This window comes from Pleurodeles waltl, chromosome 3_1 (genome assembly GCF_031143425.1).
Source record: "Pleurodeles waltl isolate 20211129_DDA chromosome 3_1, aPleWal1.hap1.20221129, whole genome shotgun sequence".
Taxonomy (NCBI): Eukaryota; Metazoa; Chordata; class Amphibia; order Caudata; family Salamandridae; genus Pleurodeles; species Pleurodeles waltl.
The window spans coordinates 695,814,655-695,831,999 of NC_090440.1; the positions used below are offsets into that span (position 1 = coordinate 695,814,655).

The 17,345-nt window shown below is 41.0% G+C and overlaps 1 long non-coding RNA gene across 1 annotated transcript in view; it reads left to right on the forward strand.

Moving 5' to 3' along the window:
- LOC138283250 (uncharacterized) overlaps positions 1–7,362 on the forward strand; it is a 233,505-nt gene extending 226,143 nt beyond the window's left edge. Inside the window, exons 3-4 of the long non-coding RNA XR_011201151.1 lie at positions 1,980–2,106; positions 7,258–7,362. This is a non-coding gene — a long non-coding RNA (uncharacterized lncRNA). The remainder of the gene's footprint in view (positions 1–1,979; positions 2,107–7,257) is intronic.
- Positions 7,363–17,345: the final 9,983 nt, after the last annotated feature.

A 17,345-nucleotide genomic window follows, 5' to 3' on the forward strand; every position in this document is an offset into this window, starting at 1 on the left:
CTTTACAATGTAACGACTCCTAATACAAGACATTCTAGCAGGCATTTCTAATGAGAAAGTTAAAGACATCTGCAAAATGTTTGGTCAGCACGGTGTGAACATTAGAAACATCAAATCTCAAGTCTTACATTTCCCACTATTTTATTCACCAATATAATTCAATATGAGGTTGTGCAAACTAGGCCCAAACCTCACTAGCTTAAGGCCTACAAAGTTAAGGAAATACATAGCATATAACCAGTGTTGTTATATACTACTATAATTTTCTAAATGTGTGTACTTCAATTAATAATAATATACATTTAATAAAAGCATTACATATTTATGGTGGTCACTCAATTGGGCACATGTTCTAAAACGTACATTATTTTTTATGTTAGCTTGATTTCTATGCAAATTCTTAATCCCATAACAAATATAAATCATTAGTTATAATTCAGCTTTCACATCTTAAAAGTGTGTACATTTGGGAGGCATGTGGACGGCCAGCCAAGATGGCAGCCTGAAGACGGAGCTTCGCGCATCTAGCGCAAACTAGTTTCGATTGCCGCAACCGTTTTGATGACATTTCATGGTAAAATTACCTTTTCAAATACCACTGGATGATTTGGTGAAAACTATAAACTTTTTGGATGTCACCTTTGCTCCTTTTTAAGATTTTAATATGATTTTTCAAATTCTCCTCATGGTGGTGGGCATCTTTACTCTTTTTCACTAATCTAAGGTATAAATCTGACTGGACGTTTTACGCTTTTTCAGTGAGTGGTTTGTTCTTGCCCTCACATGAGCCATGTAACTTCTTGTTAATTTATGGGACTTCCACGTGTTTTTTTTAAAACTATTTTTGAATAATATATATCAGCTGCTGGTACTTTTACACGAAAACTGTTTCAACAATATATATATGGAGTTCCTGTATTGCTCTCTTCTTTAATGAAGGTTTTTTGCATTATATGCGCAAATTAAATTTTAAAGTTTGATACTTGTACTGCAACACCTTCCTTTGCTGCATCAAAGATGTCTTCGTTGTCTTCTTCTTCACCTAAAATCTCTCAGACAATATCTACAACTACTCATAAGAAAGGCAAACCACACCCGCCTTCTCTTGTAAAATATCATCCACCGATTTCTCTTGAACTTGTGCTTGACGAAATATGTGCATTACGTCCATTTATTGAGGAAACTAATTCTCGGATGCAAAACTTAGACAAAAAATTGTCTCAAATGGAAGTGAGAGTTTCTGAGTTGGGACAAGGAGTTAGTGATAAATGGGAAAAAACAAATAAAATTAAAGTTTTGGAGAAGAAAGTGGCACCATTGAAGACACTCTCTGAAGATTTGGAAATCAGAAACTGGCAAAATAATCTTTGCCTTTATGGATTACCAGAAGGTCTTGAAGGAAATGACTCGATTTCATCTTTTGCTTTATTCTTGCCACAGTTAGTGGGCTTACCATCTTCTACAATATTGAACATTCAGCGGGCACATCGTTTAGGCCAACGCCCCCAGAACTCTTCTTCTTTATCTAAACCAAGAAGAGTGATAATTTTCTTTCTTGAATTCACTGACTTTTCAAGAGTTCTTAACGCAGCAAAATCCTAAAAGCAAATTTCCTGGCAGGGAAGCAAGATCTTAATTTCACAGGATGTTTCAAAAGCTACAGCAGCTAGAAGAAAATAATTTTTGGACCTTCGTCCACAACTTCGTGATTTGGGAGCTTGTTTTGGATTTTTCCATCCCTGCTTGTTATTTTCATACACTTCTCCAGCAGCTCTTCGAGATTTTCTACGAATGCACTCTATAAGTTCTATGGAAACAGCCAGCCCTTCTACACGTTGATTGCATGACTTGTTCACATCTAGCATGCCCAGCGTAAACCTTTATTTACTGATATGTGGCTGATGGCCCTTCATTTACAGTTTATATCGTTAATTTTATTATATGTCTTATTTGCTAATATATTTGTTGCTTTTTTACAGGTTCCTAGCGTTTTTTGTACATTTACCTTTGCTCGTATCATTCGTCCGTTGGTGCATTCTGTTTCCTTGCTGTGCCGTCTTCATCCTATGCTGTCACCACCCCTACCCTACTGTTCATCCATATCAGGTATGTCTTTACAGTCATCATTATTTGGAATGTAATGTCTTTTCTTTTCATTTTTAATATCTTCTATCTTTTTTCTTATTGTTTTCCCTTCCCTCTTTCTTCCCTTTGCTATCCTTGTTCCCTATGCCTTACATGTTTCTTCAGTTAAATATTCCACAAGACCTTTCGTTTGTATATATGGTTATGCAATGTAAAATTCAGATTTATTTCTTGGACTGTCAACAGTTTTATTAACCCCATAAAAGGGGAAAGAATGTTATCCCATTTAGCTAAATACAATCCAGACCTCGTCCTTTTACAAGAGACCCATCAGACTGAACCTGAAGCGATGAAACTTAAATGAGGTTGGGTGGGTAATGTTTTTACATTTCCTACATCGACAAAGAAAAATTTAGTGATATTGATTTGCCATAAGAAATTATCAGTAAGTGTTGTTTCTCAGGACTCAGATTCAGATGGCAGATGGCTCTTTGTGAAACTAAATATTAAAGGGGTTACATTGACTATTTGTAACATTCATGGTCCTACTCAATCAGGCTATCTTTTTTGGCCTAGCGTTACTAAACAATGTATGCAATATAATGATGATTTCTTTCTCCTAGGAGGGCACTGTAATCAAATAATTGATCCTTTTATAGATGGACAAGCCACAGTCAAATTTTCTCCTCACAAAATGCATAAACAGCTTAAGGCACTCCTATTGCAATGTAATTTAGTTGATTCATGTATAATATGTAATCCTGATAATAGGGACTTTTTGTTTTACTCTCTAGCACATGGCTCCTTATCTAGACTAGATCACATTTTTATTTCAAAATCACTTTCCCAAAACCTTATTAGCTCCTCCATTGAACCTATTGTTATATCTGACCATGCACCAGTTATTACAGATTTTGATCTAAGGCCGGTACATCCCAAGTCCAATAGATGGAGATTTAACAACTCTTTGTTGCTTGATTCTAATTTTTCCACTAAGTTTATTGCTTTTGCAGAAGAAATCTTCAAAATCAATGATGATTCTGATATTTACCCACAAGTGTTATCAGATTCATTTAAAGCTGCAGCTCATAGACATATAATTGATTTTGTTTCTAAAAAGAAGAAAAAAAACATCAATCTCTACTTCTAAAGATTTTACTTTTACAGCATCAATATTACTCTTCATCTTCTAACTTTCATTTACTAGAACTTATTCAGGCAAAATTACAATTTAATAAAATCTCTTTGGATAATGCTTCGTCTTTTCTTCTACCTATTATTGCTCGCTATTATGGGGGTCGAAATAAAATGGGAAAACTTCTTCCGAATTCTTTAAAAGTTCAAAACCAACGTCATATAGTGCAATCTAGTACTGATACAGGTGAATCTCTTTTTAAAGATGATGACATTTTAGCTGAATTTGTCAAATATTATCAATTTCTTCATACTCCTGAGTTGACCCCATGCTCCTTACAGTTAGATAAATATTTGAAGAAAATTCCAAATCCTAATAAGACTTTAATCAATTTTTCTTCTCTTGAATTAGGTATCTCTCTGCCAGAAAATGTTAATGCCCTTTGTTCTCTCAAAAAAGTTGGCTTCACGTCGAATTTTTCCTCAACTTTTCAAATATCAGACTTTCCAAACTTTTACAGCTTTTTCAATTATTCTCAAAGTCAGGATTTACAGGGGGGAACTTTTCAAGAAGCCACTATCTGTAATATTCCACGGGAAAGTAAAGACCATACTTTTTGTAAAAACTATAGACCAATCTCTTTGCTAAATCCAGATTATAAAATTTTCACTAAATTATTAGCCTTGCATCTTGATCCCCTTTTGTGTGCAATGATAGGTAAGGAGCAAACCAGATTCATCAAAGGTAGACTTGCTTATGATAACTCTAGAACATTCTTTAATGTACTTAGCAAAGCATCCACTCTTTCATACTCTTTAGCAGCAATTTCCTTAGACGCTTAGAAAGCATTTGAGCGAATAGACTGGTCTTTTTTTTTATTAAAAGCCTTATCTTGGCATGATTTAGGTCCCCATTTCATCTTGGTTCTTCCTTACCTTATCAGTCTCCAATGGCATTGGTTATTAGAAAAATGTCTAGATATTTTTCATTAGGTCGTGGCTTTCATCAAGGCTGTCCACTATCTCCTCTTCTTTTTATCTTAGCCCTTTCTATCCTGTATTAGAAAAAATATAAAAATTGAGGGTTTCCAATATGGTGAGAAACATTTGAAACTCTCTGCATATGCAGATGACATACTCTTTTACATTTCAAATCCTGAACTCTCAATACTGACTCTGCTCCAAGAGATAGCAGATTTTTCCCTGATCTCAGGATATAAGATAAATTCTGACAAAACTGAAATCCTCCCTCTATTGAAAGTGTGTTTTAGACAAAAGTTTGTTATTACTCGCTTTCATCGGAATACGTCCAAGAATAAATACTTAGAGATTTGGTTTACCTCTTCCATTAAAGAGTTAATTGAAGCAGATATTTCTGATTGGATAGAGAAGATTGACAGATCCCTTTTGTTATGGAATCCTTAATATTTTTCTTGGTGGGGTCGTCTTGACTCCATCAAAATGATGATTTCTCCCATCATTCTATAAATTCTATATATTCTATCCATGATTCTGATCCCTCTATCCGCGTTTGCTTTCTCTGTTATTGATTTACTTCATCTAAAATTTTACTATATGTTTTTAAATATAACTAATGTTTTTCTATTTTTTAACATAAATTGTACCTTTCTTCTTCTCATTGGTCTTGTTCCATTAACTCCTTTACCTCCCCCTTTTTCCTTGTTTACCACCCAATACTTTTAAAATGTTAAACAGCTTTCTCATTTCTTTGTACACTTAAAATGTTATCTTAGAGGTTAACATTAAGTACTGTTAAAATAAGTTTAGTATATTTCTGAATTCAGTAAAACTGAAAACTGATCTAAGGCCGGTACATCCCAAGTCCAATAGATGGAGATTTAACAACTCTTTGTTGCTTGATTCTAATTTTTCCACTAAGTTTATTGCTTTTGCAGAAGAAATCTTCAAAATCAATGATGATTCTGATATTTACCCACAAGTGTTATCAGATTCATTTAAAGCTGCAGCTCATAGACATATAATTGATTTTGTTTCTAAAAAGAAGAAATAAAACATCAATCTCTACTTCTAAAGATTTTACTTTTACAGCATCAATATTACTCTTCATCTTCTAACTTTCATTTACTAGAACTTATTCAGGCAAAATTACAATTTAATAAAATCTCTTTGGATAATGCTTCGTCTTTTCTTCTACCCATTAGTGCTCGCTATTATGGGGGTCGAAATAAAATGGGAAAACTTCTTCCGAATTCTTTAAAAGTTCAAAACCAACGTCATATAGTGCAATCTAGTACTGATACAGGTGAATCTCTTTTTAAAGATGATGACATTTTAGCTGAATTTGTCAAATATTATCAATTTCTTCATACTCCTGAGTTGACCCCATGCTCCTTACAGTTAGATAAATATTTGAAGAAAATTCCAAATCCTAATAAAGTCCTAATAAGACTTTAATCAATTTTTCTTCTCTTGAATTAGGTATCTCTCTGCCAGAAAATGTTAATGCCCTTTGTTCTCTCAAAAAAGTTGGCTTCACGTCGAATTTTTCCTCAACTTTTCAAATATCAGACTTTCCAAACTTTTACAGCTTTTTCAATTATTCTCAAAGTCAGGATTTACAGGGGGGAACTTTTCAAGAAGCCACTATCTGTAATATTCCACGGGAAAGTAAAGACCATACTTTTTGTAAAAACTATAGACCAATCTCTTTGCTAAATCCAGATTATAAAATTTTCACTAAATTATTAGCCTTGCATCTTGATCCCCTTTTGTGTGCAATGATAGGTAAGGAGCAAACCAGATTCATCAAAGGTAGACTTGCTTATGATAACTCTAGAACATTCTTTAATGTACTTAGCAAAGCATCCACTCTTTCATACTCTTTAGCAGCAATTTCCTTAGACGCTTAGAAAGCATTTGAGCGAATAGACTGGTCTTTTTTTTTATTAAAAGCCTTATCTTGGCATGATTTAGGTCCCCATTTCATCTTGGTTCTTCCTTACCCCATTTCATCTTGGTTCTTCCTTACCTTATCAGTCTCCAATGGCATTGGTTATTAGAAAAATGTCTAGATATTTTTCATTAGGTCGTGGCTTTCATCAAGGCTGTCCACTATCTCCTCTTCTTTTTATCTTAGCCCTTTCTATCCTGTATTAGAAAAAATATAAAAATTGAGGGTTTCCAATATGGTGAGAAACATTTGAAACTCTCTGCATATGCAGATGACATACTCTTTTACATTTCAAATCCTGAACTCTCAATACTGACTCTGCTCCAAGAGATAGCAGATTTTTCCCTGATCTCAGGATATAAGATAAATTCTGACAAAACTGAAATCCTCTCTCTATTGAAAGTGTGTTTTAGACAAAAAGTGTGTACATTTATTAGTACGGTCTGTCTATGTAAGATTGACACAATAAATAAACTTGAACTTGGATTTCTTCACTTCTTATTTTAATGTTATACCGACATAAATATATACCAACATGATGTTACTGTTGTTTTATCTGTAAACAAGCTAGCATAGACCAAGTATTTACTTGTTTACATACTTTTTGAACATGTGTAGATACACTTACTCTCTTATTTCCTGCATTACTATTACAAGATGACCAACGCCCTGGCAGAGCCTGGAGTCCTGTGTTTTTACGTATCTGGCTAAATCAACACCTCCATCCAGTAGTCAAATAAAGCATAATCTCCTTTATTTAATCTGTTCCTGGATAAATAGTGAAGTTACAGTTATTTAGCCAACCACTGGCTAAATATGAGAGATTCTTTACTTTTTTGCCAGTGAATAGATAACAGAGATTATGTACTATTTGGCCAACAGCTGGAAAACTAGCCACTTTATTGTAGACAACAGTAATTAAAATACTGCATCATACTGAGTGATTGTCTTTGATAAAAAGAAGAGAAAATATGTTATTATTCAGTTAAGAACACAGAGTTTAAGGTAAAAAAGGTTTTACTTTCTTAAAAGTAAACATACTTCTAATTTAACAATGAGCTTTGGCTAACTTAAGAGATGTTTGAAGCTTCTCCTGCAATTTTCAGCTAATGGACTATGATTGCAATTTGAATTATTGTGAAGAGGATGCTAACTAAACAACTAGCAGTGGTGAATCTCCAGAAGCTATCACTTTGCTGTCATCTAAACAAAATATGGTAAGTATAACAAGAATCACTGTGAATTTTTTTTTTTTTTTTTACCATTACATCTTGTACAAAAAAAGCATAGGAGAGCCAGCCCCCACGTACAGCAAACACCCACTCCTTACGGGAGAAGAGGCATGCGAAGCAGAATCTGTTTAAACATAGTTATTAATTACCAACACTTGTAAACTCCGTACTGCTCTTCCCCAATGCGTTTCTACCAGCCATGTTCTTGGTGACTTTCTTTTAGTCTTGAGGAAATCGGTGTTGATTTCTCGTTTTGGTTGTGATGTTTGATGCTGTAATGCTAATGTTGTAATATGTTGTTTGCATGTTAATGTGTGATAGCGCTTTGTGCCTTGTATGGTGTTGTTAAACATTTTTGTAGCAGCAGAGTATTAATGCGCCTGTGCTTTCATTATCACTGTAATTTGTGATAATGCACATTGTGTAGTGTTCTTTGTGAAACATGTTTTTGAAATGATTAGTGTCACAGTGTGAGTAAGGTTAAGTGAGTATGTTGGGGTCCAACTAAAGTATTACCTGAAGATCAGGATTTGTTGTCTGTTCAGGTTTGTGCTGTAGCTATTATTACATTACACCACATCAACCTTAACTCACCCTTATTCTTATGAAGGTTCTCACTGTTGATATGCATGTTTGCTCTACTTATGTTTAGTAGACAAGCCTAATTTCTAAGATGCGGTGTTTGGTATTGTTAATGGGGTGCTACACGATGGTAGTGTTGCCTGTTAACACGTGTTCCTTGCCCCCACCTTGGCCAAGGATGGGGCTGTTTTGCAGCCCCCTGTCTAGCCCAAGGGGAGTGAGGGGGTTACTGATTTCATTTGCCTTTTTCAAGTACAGCTCACACTTTGCAAAGTATGGGCTATTTGATCATTTTTGCCACACCCCTTTCGTACCCAAGTGCAGGGGTAGTTCTACATCCTGCCTCCCGCATGCATAGGGTAGTGTATACCTGCCATTTTTCAAAAGGTAGGGGATGATATATGTCTTCACCTCCACCTTGCCCAAGGGCAAGTCATATATTTTTTTACAGTCACATCTTGGTTAAGGACAATACTCCCAGGCTTTGCCTTCATGTGCGTTGGGCTATTTCTCCCGATGCCCTGAACATGGGCAGGGGGTACATATCCATCTACAGCATCAATAGTTCTTTCTATTTAATGTTTCATTAACAGTCCAAATTGTTGATTCCACACGATCCCGTGGGCGATAAAAATTGAGACCAAAGATAATGAAGAAAAATAGCCTTGTATTCTTGCAATCGCTGCAATTTCATGGACAAATGATATGTTCAGGATAAGCAGCCAACACGTTTCGCCCAACATAGGGCTTCTTCAGGGCTGTAACAAAACCAGAAACAACATATATATTCTATGCTGTTCATTACACAGACGAAGTGTAACCATATGAGTAAGTGCAAAAGTGCACATCACAAAAGTGGATGAAGGGAAAACCATACTGAGTACCAACACATTAATGCAAGTAATGAACCCGTGTGAGACATGTTCTAAACCATGTGATTACATAATGTGCAAAGTATGTGACAAGTGACCAAGCAATAAGTTAAATATATAGAGAGTTGAAATAATTATATAAAAATATAAAAATGTGTGTATCAAATGTTAATAAGTGAAGTAAGAAGTGAGATTCCAAAAGAGGAGGGAGGGGGGCAACCAAGTGTCAAATTAGGCAGATAGTTACTATCATTACTGACTGGATACCACTCGTGGTATGTTTCTCTTGATCTTGTTTTATTTGCCTAATTTGACATTGTTGGTCAAAACGCGTTGGCTGCTTATCCTGAACATATCATTTGTCCATGAAATTGCAGCGATTGCAAGAATACAAGGCTATTTTTCTTCATTATCTTTGGTCTCAATTTCTATCGCCCATGGGATCGTGTGGAATCAACAATTTGGACTGTTAATGAAACATTAAATAGAAAGAACTGTTCATCTGTATTGTCATATCAGACTTTTTCTCTTTCATATACACTTTTTTGTATTCAGATTGCGGTGCACCGCCTTTTGGAGTATTTACCGGTGGAGCTGCTTCAGCCCCGTTGAGTTCTTTGTTGTAGCAGGAACTATGGTGTAGTTGCACACTTATTGTAACTTAATAATAGTACTCTTGTTCTTTACTTGTTTTCCTTTACCAGTGGGTACTAATAGGGACAGTGTGTTGTCTATGAGCTTGCTGCAAATCTTTGTTTGTCTGCAGCATCAATAGTTGCAGCAGATACTGTGCCCCAAAAAAGACACAAAGTTGTGACCTTAGCAAAACGCATACATGCTATCATTCTCTGGCATCTAAGCAGTATGTCAAAATGTTTAATAACAATCTCATGTCAAGCATTGTTCCTCATGTTTCCACACAGAAAATACCACATTACAAAATCAGAAATGCAATTTATTCTGACTATATACAGATGTAATACAATTCTAGTGACAAAAGTGTCTAACACAAACATACTGCATATAATGAGAATGTTATAACATTGTCTCATGATCAAAATAAGAATCACCAATAATGCCCCTAGTGTCTGGATCTTTATTTAAATATCATTAAATTTCCAGCCCAAAATACTGTTCCACAAGAATTGATTTAAAGAGAGACCGAGAGAGTGAAAAAAGTGAGAGGGAGAGAGTTAGAGATTTTTTAGTCTTTGAGGCTTGATATACTTAGAATGAGTTATTTGTTTCCAATTTAAAATAAAAAATGTGTTTTTTTTAAACATGATAATTAAAAAAAAAATTGAAATGAGTCCAGCTGGACTTGAACCCCCAAAGCTCAGTGTGAAGGTCTATGACCTTCACACTGAGCTACGGGGTTTTTATTTTTTTATTAGCCCTTTATGGGATAACTGGGACCACGAGTGAGGTTCCCTCGATGTCCCTATAGATGATTTCATTTATTCATTTATTCACCTTTTTTTAATAATAGAAAGCCCTTTAGGGTATACCTGACACTGCGAGGGAGGCCGTAAGGCTTCCCTCACAGTGCCATTGCTTCAGGCAAACAAGGTGCTGCTTTGAAAGCAGCTCTGTGCTTGCTGAAGCATTTCATCGCTGTCCTCTGCAGGTGTGAAGGGGACAGAGATTAAACTTCGTATTTGTACAGCAGGACCTTCTTTACAGGTCCCGCTGTCAAAACCTTAAGTGTTGCTGTAGCTTGGCTGCAGCGGCAGAGCTGCAGCCAAGCCACAGCAAACAGCTATTTCCTGGGGGTGGGCAGCCCGGGAAATAGCAGGAGCCGGGCCTGGGGGTGGTGGTCCCCAGGGCTATCTGTGGCTCCTCGAGGGGGGTCACGTGGCCCTCCTTCGTCAAGGACATCGACCTGGGGGGCAGTGGTTCCCAGGGCAGCGGGGGCCCTGGGCTCCCTGCATTTTTAACAGGAAAGCCCTGGGGAGGTAGCGGTCCCCAGGGCAGCGGGAAGGCTGCTGGCCCCCGCATATTTTGAAAGGAAAGCCCGGGGAGGTGGCAGCCCCCAGGGCAGCAGAGAAGGGGTTGTGGGCTCCCCGCATATTCATGAAGGAGGGTGCCCTATGGTAACCATGGTTTTTTTTGTAATTTTTTTTACAGCAAACATTACATTGATATTATTAGTGATCTTATCAAAGATGTCATGAGTGCTGAAATTAGCAGTGCATGGCGAGGGGGCGAGATATGGTTACCTTAGGGAACGAGTTATAGTTACTTGAGATAACTATAACAGGTGAATGTCTATGGTTTTGTATGTTTAAAATGTGAGCCTAACTACAACATCCCTGTAACCTTTGTTTTTCTCAGTGAATTTCTATGGTATGTTAATCCAACCACAGCTGCCCATGGCCTCCGGCAGTGCACTGCTAGGGTTGGACGCAGAGCCTGGCCTATGGACGTTCCCTGCTCTCAACTACTGTAACCACCCAACTGCCTATGGCCAGTCCCTGCGGCCAACCCCAATAACAACTCAACCCTGCATGCCCCCCCCCTCTTCAGGCCAATATCAGCCCCGGGGATCCTTGCCCCGGGGATTGGCCTGAACATTTCATTTTTTTTGGGGGGGGGGTGCCCCCCTCCCCAGGCTCATCTCACTCAGGGGACCCCATCTCGCAGAGCCCGGCCTAAATATTTATTTTCCTGGGGGGGGAGGGGCAGCCGTGCAACCTCTCCCTTCCTTTCCCAGGCTGATCTCTGCCCAGGGGATCTCATCGCCCAAGATCTGGCCCATTTTTCTGGGGTGGAAGGGTCCACACAGCCCCCCTCCCAAGGATGATCTGGGCCCCCGGAGACCACATCCCCCAGGATGCAGCCTAATCATTTTTTGGAGGGCCAGGGGGCCCAACCACCCAGGGCCAATCTCAGACCAGGAACCCCATCCCCCCGGGGCCTGGCTATATGACCTGGGAGCCCCCTTGGACACCCAGTCTCAATGTTCGAGACCATGGGGAGAGCCTGAAGACCCCTACGGTCCCAGCTGGCTCTCCGCCGCCTGCAGGAGCCAGCATTGCTGCCACAGAGAGGGAACTGATTAGCATCTTCACTCTGTGTGCCTGCCCATATCTCCGCGGGCAAGCAGACAGAGGAAACTCTGCTCCAATAAAAGTAGATAGAGCTGTTTGTCAGCTCTCCCTTAATCAAAGCAGAGTGTTATCTGTGACTTGGCGGCAGCTATCAAAACTGCCATCAAGCCGCAGCAAACAGCTATGTCCTGGGGGTGGGCACCCTGGGACATAGCAGGGGCTGACACTGCAGGGTGGTGGTCCCTAGGGCCAGCAGTGGGTCCTTGAAGGGGGTCACGCGGCCACCCTCCAATGAGAATAACCCCAAGGTGGTGGTGGTCCCCAGGGCCTGGGGGTCCAAAACACACACCCCTTTCTATTTTTTACAGTTTGCCTCAGGAAGGTGGTGGTCCCTGGGGCTGTTGAGGACCACATGGCCCTCCTGCACACAATGTGCTCAATGTCACGGGGGAAGTTGCAGTCCCCGGAGCTGCAGGAGGGCCACACGCCCCCCCCACATTAGATTCGTTTTTAGACCCAGGGAGGTGGTGGTCCTGCGGCAGCTGGGCCCCCCTGAGACTCATTCATTTAGTGCCCCGGGGAGATGGTGGACCCCGGGGCTGCAGGGTAGCTGCGCGCTCCTGCACCATATACGTTTTGTGTCCCAGGGAGGTGGCCATCCCGGGGGTTGTGGTGTGGGCAGATGGCTCCCCCCAGTGTCATATTTCTTTAGTGCCCCAGAGATGTGGCGGACCCAAGGGCTGCAGGGGAGGCCCGGATGGACCCTCGGCATATATAAATCAATGCCCTTGGACCCAGCCCACCTGAGGGTTCAATAGAAAACAAGCGCAAGAGCAATCGCTTGTTTTTATTTATTTTTTTATTTCTGCTGGATCAGCTGCTAATCGCGGTGACATTTTAAAAAACAAAAATGCTTTTGAGCTTGTGGGGGGGGAGGAAGGAGGTTCCTCTGGGCTAAGGGGTCAGGGTGACTCTAACCTAGCCCCTTTGTTTTTTGTTTTTTACTTCTTAGTGAGACTTAGCTGAAGTCGAGTCCCAAGGTGGCTTACAACACTTCCTGGTTTGAATTGTTGGCAGCCAATCAGAGCTGTGCATTTCCCTGCACTAGCTCTTCATTATTCTTGAATACATCATAAATGATCCGGGTCCCTAAAAATACAAATGTATTTCCCCTTTAATATCTCAAAAACTACTGGACAGATTTCCACCAAATAATCAAAAGCCTACTCTACACACCGAAAGCTAGCTTTCCAACAAATTTGGTGTAATTCCGTCCAGTGGCTTGGGCTATAGTCGTGTCTAAAGGTCCTATGGGAATTAACATGGGAAAAGCAACCCCCCCCCCTTTTTCTCAGATTTTTGACAGATCACCCCCAAAACTTTCCATGTGCAACAAGATCACTGGGCTACTTTTTTTTGTGGGGGGAGTTGGGTTGAGTTGTGAACATTTGTAAAACTGTGCAACAGATATGGACAAGTCAACAAAAATTAAAAAAATTAAAAAAGTGAAAGAGGTGTTAAGTTCGATGTTGAAATAAGGTAAAATAAGGTAAAAATGTATATCTAAAAAACAAAACACCTCTGAAATTCACCAGTTTACTGAACTAACTATAACTTGTGCCCCCACTGTGCACTGCTTATGACCTCACATATTACTTCACTCATTACATGTTAAGTGACATCATTGAACCTATCTGAAATTACATCATTAAAGACATTACTGGTGAGATCTCTGATGAATTACACCAAATATAGCAGAAAGGTAGAACTTTATTTAGCAAGTGTACTTTTCGTTATTGGTGTAAATCCATTTAAAAAATGTGCTATTAAAGAGGTGATCAGAGTGATTATGAAGTGGTTAAAAAGTTAAGTGTATATGGGCTGTTGGTGTCCAGATATACTCTCATTGGCCACTTTAAAGAGACTACAGAAGCCTGATTGTTTTTTACCAACCTGAACAATATGTTGTGGCTGCCATTACAGGATTCAGGGACAAGGCCTCTGACAAAGAATTAAAAAGGAAATATAAAGGGGAAGGGAGAGCACACCTTGCCCCAAGGGCACGTGAGGGAATTCACATTCGAGTTTTCATTCACATTTCTCATGACATTGCTGCATACCTCTCAACCATGGCTACTTTCACAGAAGACTGGAATCATGTTAAGATCAGCCCCTACTAAAGAAACCATCAGCTGACCCCAACGAACTTGAGAACTACAAACCAATCTCCTTGCTACCTTTCCTGGCCAAAGTACTGGAGAAAGCCATCAACAGACAACTCACCACACATTTCGAGCAAAACCACCTTCTCAACTTCCAGATTCCACAGCAACCACAGCACCAGGACAGCCTTGATCACAGCAACAGCTGACATCTGACCCCTCCTGAACCAAATAGATATGGCAGCCCTGATCCTCCTCGACCTTTCAGCAGCCTTCAACACAGTATACCACAGCACTCTAAACACCAGACTACACAATATCGGTATCCAAGGGAATGCCCTCAGATGGATCGCCTCTTACCTCACCGCAAGAACTTAGAAAGTCTGCCTACCTGCGTTCAACTCCAAACCCAAGGAAAACATCTTTGGTGTCCCCCTGGGCTCATCACTCAGCCCAACTCTCTTCAACACCTACATGACACCGTTGGCCAACATAGTCAACATCTTTTCATAGGCAGAAGAAACTTAACTCATCCTCTCCGAGTACTCCACCACCACCAGAGCCAGATTACACAGGTGCGTGGTGAGTGTCGCCAACTTGATGAGAAACAACTGAATGAAGCTCAACACTGATAGAATGGAAGTACTATTCTTCAGAAACTACTCCACCCTCTGGAACCCTTCCTAGTGGCCCGTGGAACTAGGACCAGCACCTTTCCCCGTATGACCATGGCAGAATCTTCGCCATCATCCTTGACAGGATGCGGACAATGAAGTTCCAGATTAACACAGCTTCATTGGCCTGCTTCTTCACTCTGCCCATGCTACGAAAGATCTTCTAGTGGCTCCCCACAAACACAGGGCACACCGGCACACAAGCCCTCACATAAGCGGACTGGACTATGGCAACGTCCTCTACTCCAGCATGAGGCCATCCAGAACACCGTAGCTAGACTCATCCTTGACCTACCCCGGCAAACCCATATCTCCCCCCACCTCCCCTTACCTCAGGGAACTCCACTGGCTCCCATTACAGACAGATGCCAATTCAAGCTACTGACTCAAGCATACAAGGCTCTTTACAACTTACAGCAGGGCTACATGACCCACAGCCTGAACCTCCATCAACCAGCCAGGCAACTATGCTCACCTCCCTATCACTCTCCCACACTCTCACAGCGAAAGCTTGGAACAATCTCCCCCTTTAGCTCCACCCCTCCCCATCTCTATCGAAATTCCAAGGAACACCCAATATTAATATAAATGGATATTTGACTAGGCCTATCACACCGTTCAAGCACCTAGATACCTTTTTGGCACCTGCATACCTTCTTAGGTGATTAGCCTTGCTATACAGATTGATTGATTGGAGGGGGTTGCCTTTTCAGTTGAAAATGGAAAATACCTAATTGTGTCCAATAGGTGGCAGTAGAGCATAAATTATCAACTACTAAAATGTAAGAGCTTTGCAGATTCAAAAGAAATGTGTGAGCTTTCCAAAAGCATGAGTGGACAGTCTGTTGTCAGACGTGGCCCTCCATAGGACAGCTTGCTGAACCTAGGCATGTTTAATGAGCTTGCAGCCTCCAGTCTTTTTCCAATTATTTTGTTTTGTTCTCTACACCTATTCATGACACTCCTTGCCCAAATCTCTCTTTTGTGACATGTGGCTGCTGCAGTTAAGTGTTCAAGCCATCTCAGGAGTCTATAATCCATTTACAGCCACTCCCTGTCCCCTAAGCTCACTCATGCAGCTTTCTGCTTTCTCCCTTTGTGACGCTTTTTTTGTTTTGCTCTTCCTTCACGTTTCCCACATGTCTTTTGCTCACCGTAAATGCCTGATACAGAAAACTGATGTGCTGCATTTTCTGTGCCCTCCTACCAGCACCTAACAACACCATGGTTGCGCCGTATTTATAAAATGGTCCCCATGGCGGTTCTCAGCACAAAAGAGTCAACATTTTGACGTTATTGTGGCACCCTCCTACACTAGTGTCACAAATGTTGAAGCTAGTGCAGCAAATTGCAAGGAGGCCCATAGATTTCTATGGGAGCGTCATTTTAAACGCAGATCTGTGCAGGTGTTAAAACTGACACCAAAAATGGGGCAGTGAAATCTGTTAAACTTCACCATTTATGCAGGCCTCCTAGCGCTGGAACGCCCCCTTGCATACATTATGACTGTTGAAGGCATAATGTGGCGCAAGGGTTTACAAAGTGGTGCAGTGCATGCCTGTGGCGGCCCGTCCTTTAGGGCGGAGGGGCCACCCCTCCGCCACCTTTTGCCCCTCATGAAGAGTGTCTGTCAGGCTGAACAAAGGTCAGCCTGACAGACACTCTCCATGTTCAGCTCAGGCAGCCAGGAGCATATATGCGCGATTTGCGCACACTCCTGGCTGCCTGAGCTGAACTTTGCTGGGCTGGGGAGGTCACAGCTCCTCTGGGCGTGACTTCCTCGGCTCAGCAAAGGTGCCTCGAGGCCCTCCCCTGGGTGATGAGGAAAGCGTCACCCATTGACACTCTCCCTGGGCGCTTCAGGTTTAAGCCCTGAAGTGCACAGGGCGAGTGTCAATCAGTGACACTTCGTCACAGAGTGGGGTGGGGTCAGCAGTCTCACTGGCCCTATCCCACTCTGTGACGAGGCTGGGACTGCTGCCTTCCCTCATTGGCATACAATGAGGGAAGGCAGGAGTCCCAATCCTCCTGGGACCAGGAGGCTGAAGGTAAGTGTGTGTGTGTGTGTGTGTATGTGTGTGATGTTTTAAATTGAATGTTTGGTGCGCGCGTGCATGTTTGAGTGTTATGAGTGTTGTTAATGGATGTGCGTTCGTGTGTGTGTGAAAGAATGAGTGTGTGCGATCTTTTAAAATGACTGTTTGGTGCGTGCGTGCATGTTTGAATGGTATGAGTGTTGTTAATGGATGTGCGTGCATGCGTGTCCGTGTGTGGAAGAATGAGTGTGTGTGTGTGCGTATACCGCCCGCCCCCCTCCCTCCTAAAGCTGCCGGCCGCCACTGGTGCATGCATTGCACCACTTTGTAGATATCGCACGGGAAAAAGCCACCTTAGCACCAACTTAACATCAAAGAAATAATGCTATGGCGGCACTAAGGTGGCGCTTGGGGCTCTTAAATATGCCCCTATGTGCCGGCCCTCAAAATAAGTGTTGGTGCCCCGCACTGGAAACCACCGACTCAAATTAAGCACTGCGTTGGAGCAGTAATTTCCCTCCCCTGCAGGATATCTGTCCCTAACGATAATAGGGACGAATGGAAGACAGTCATAGACTGTGTGAGT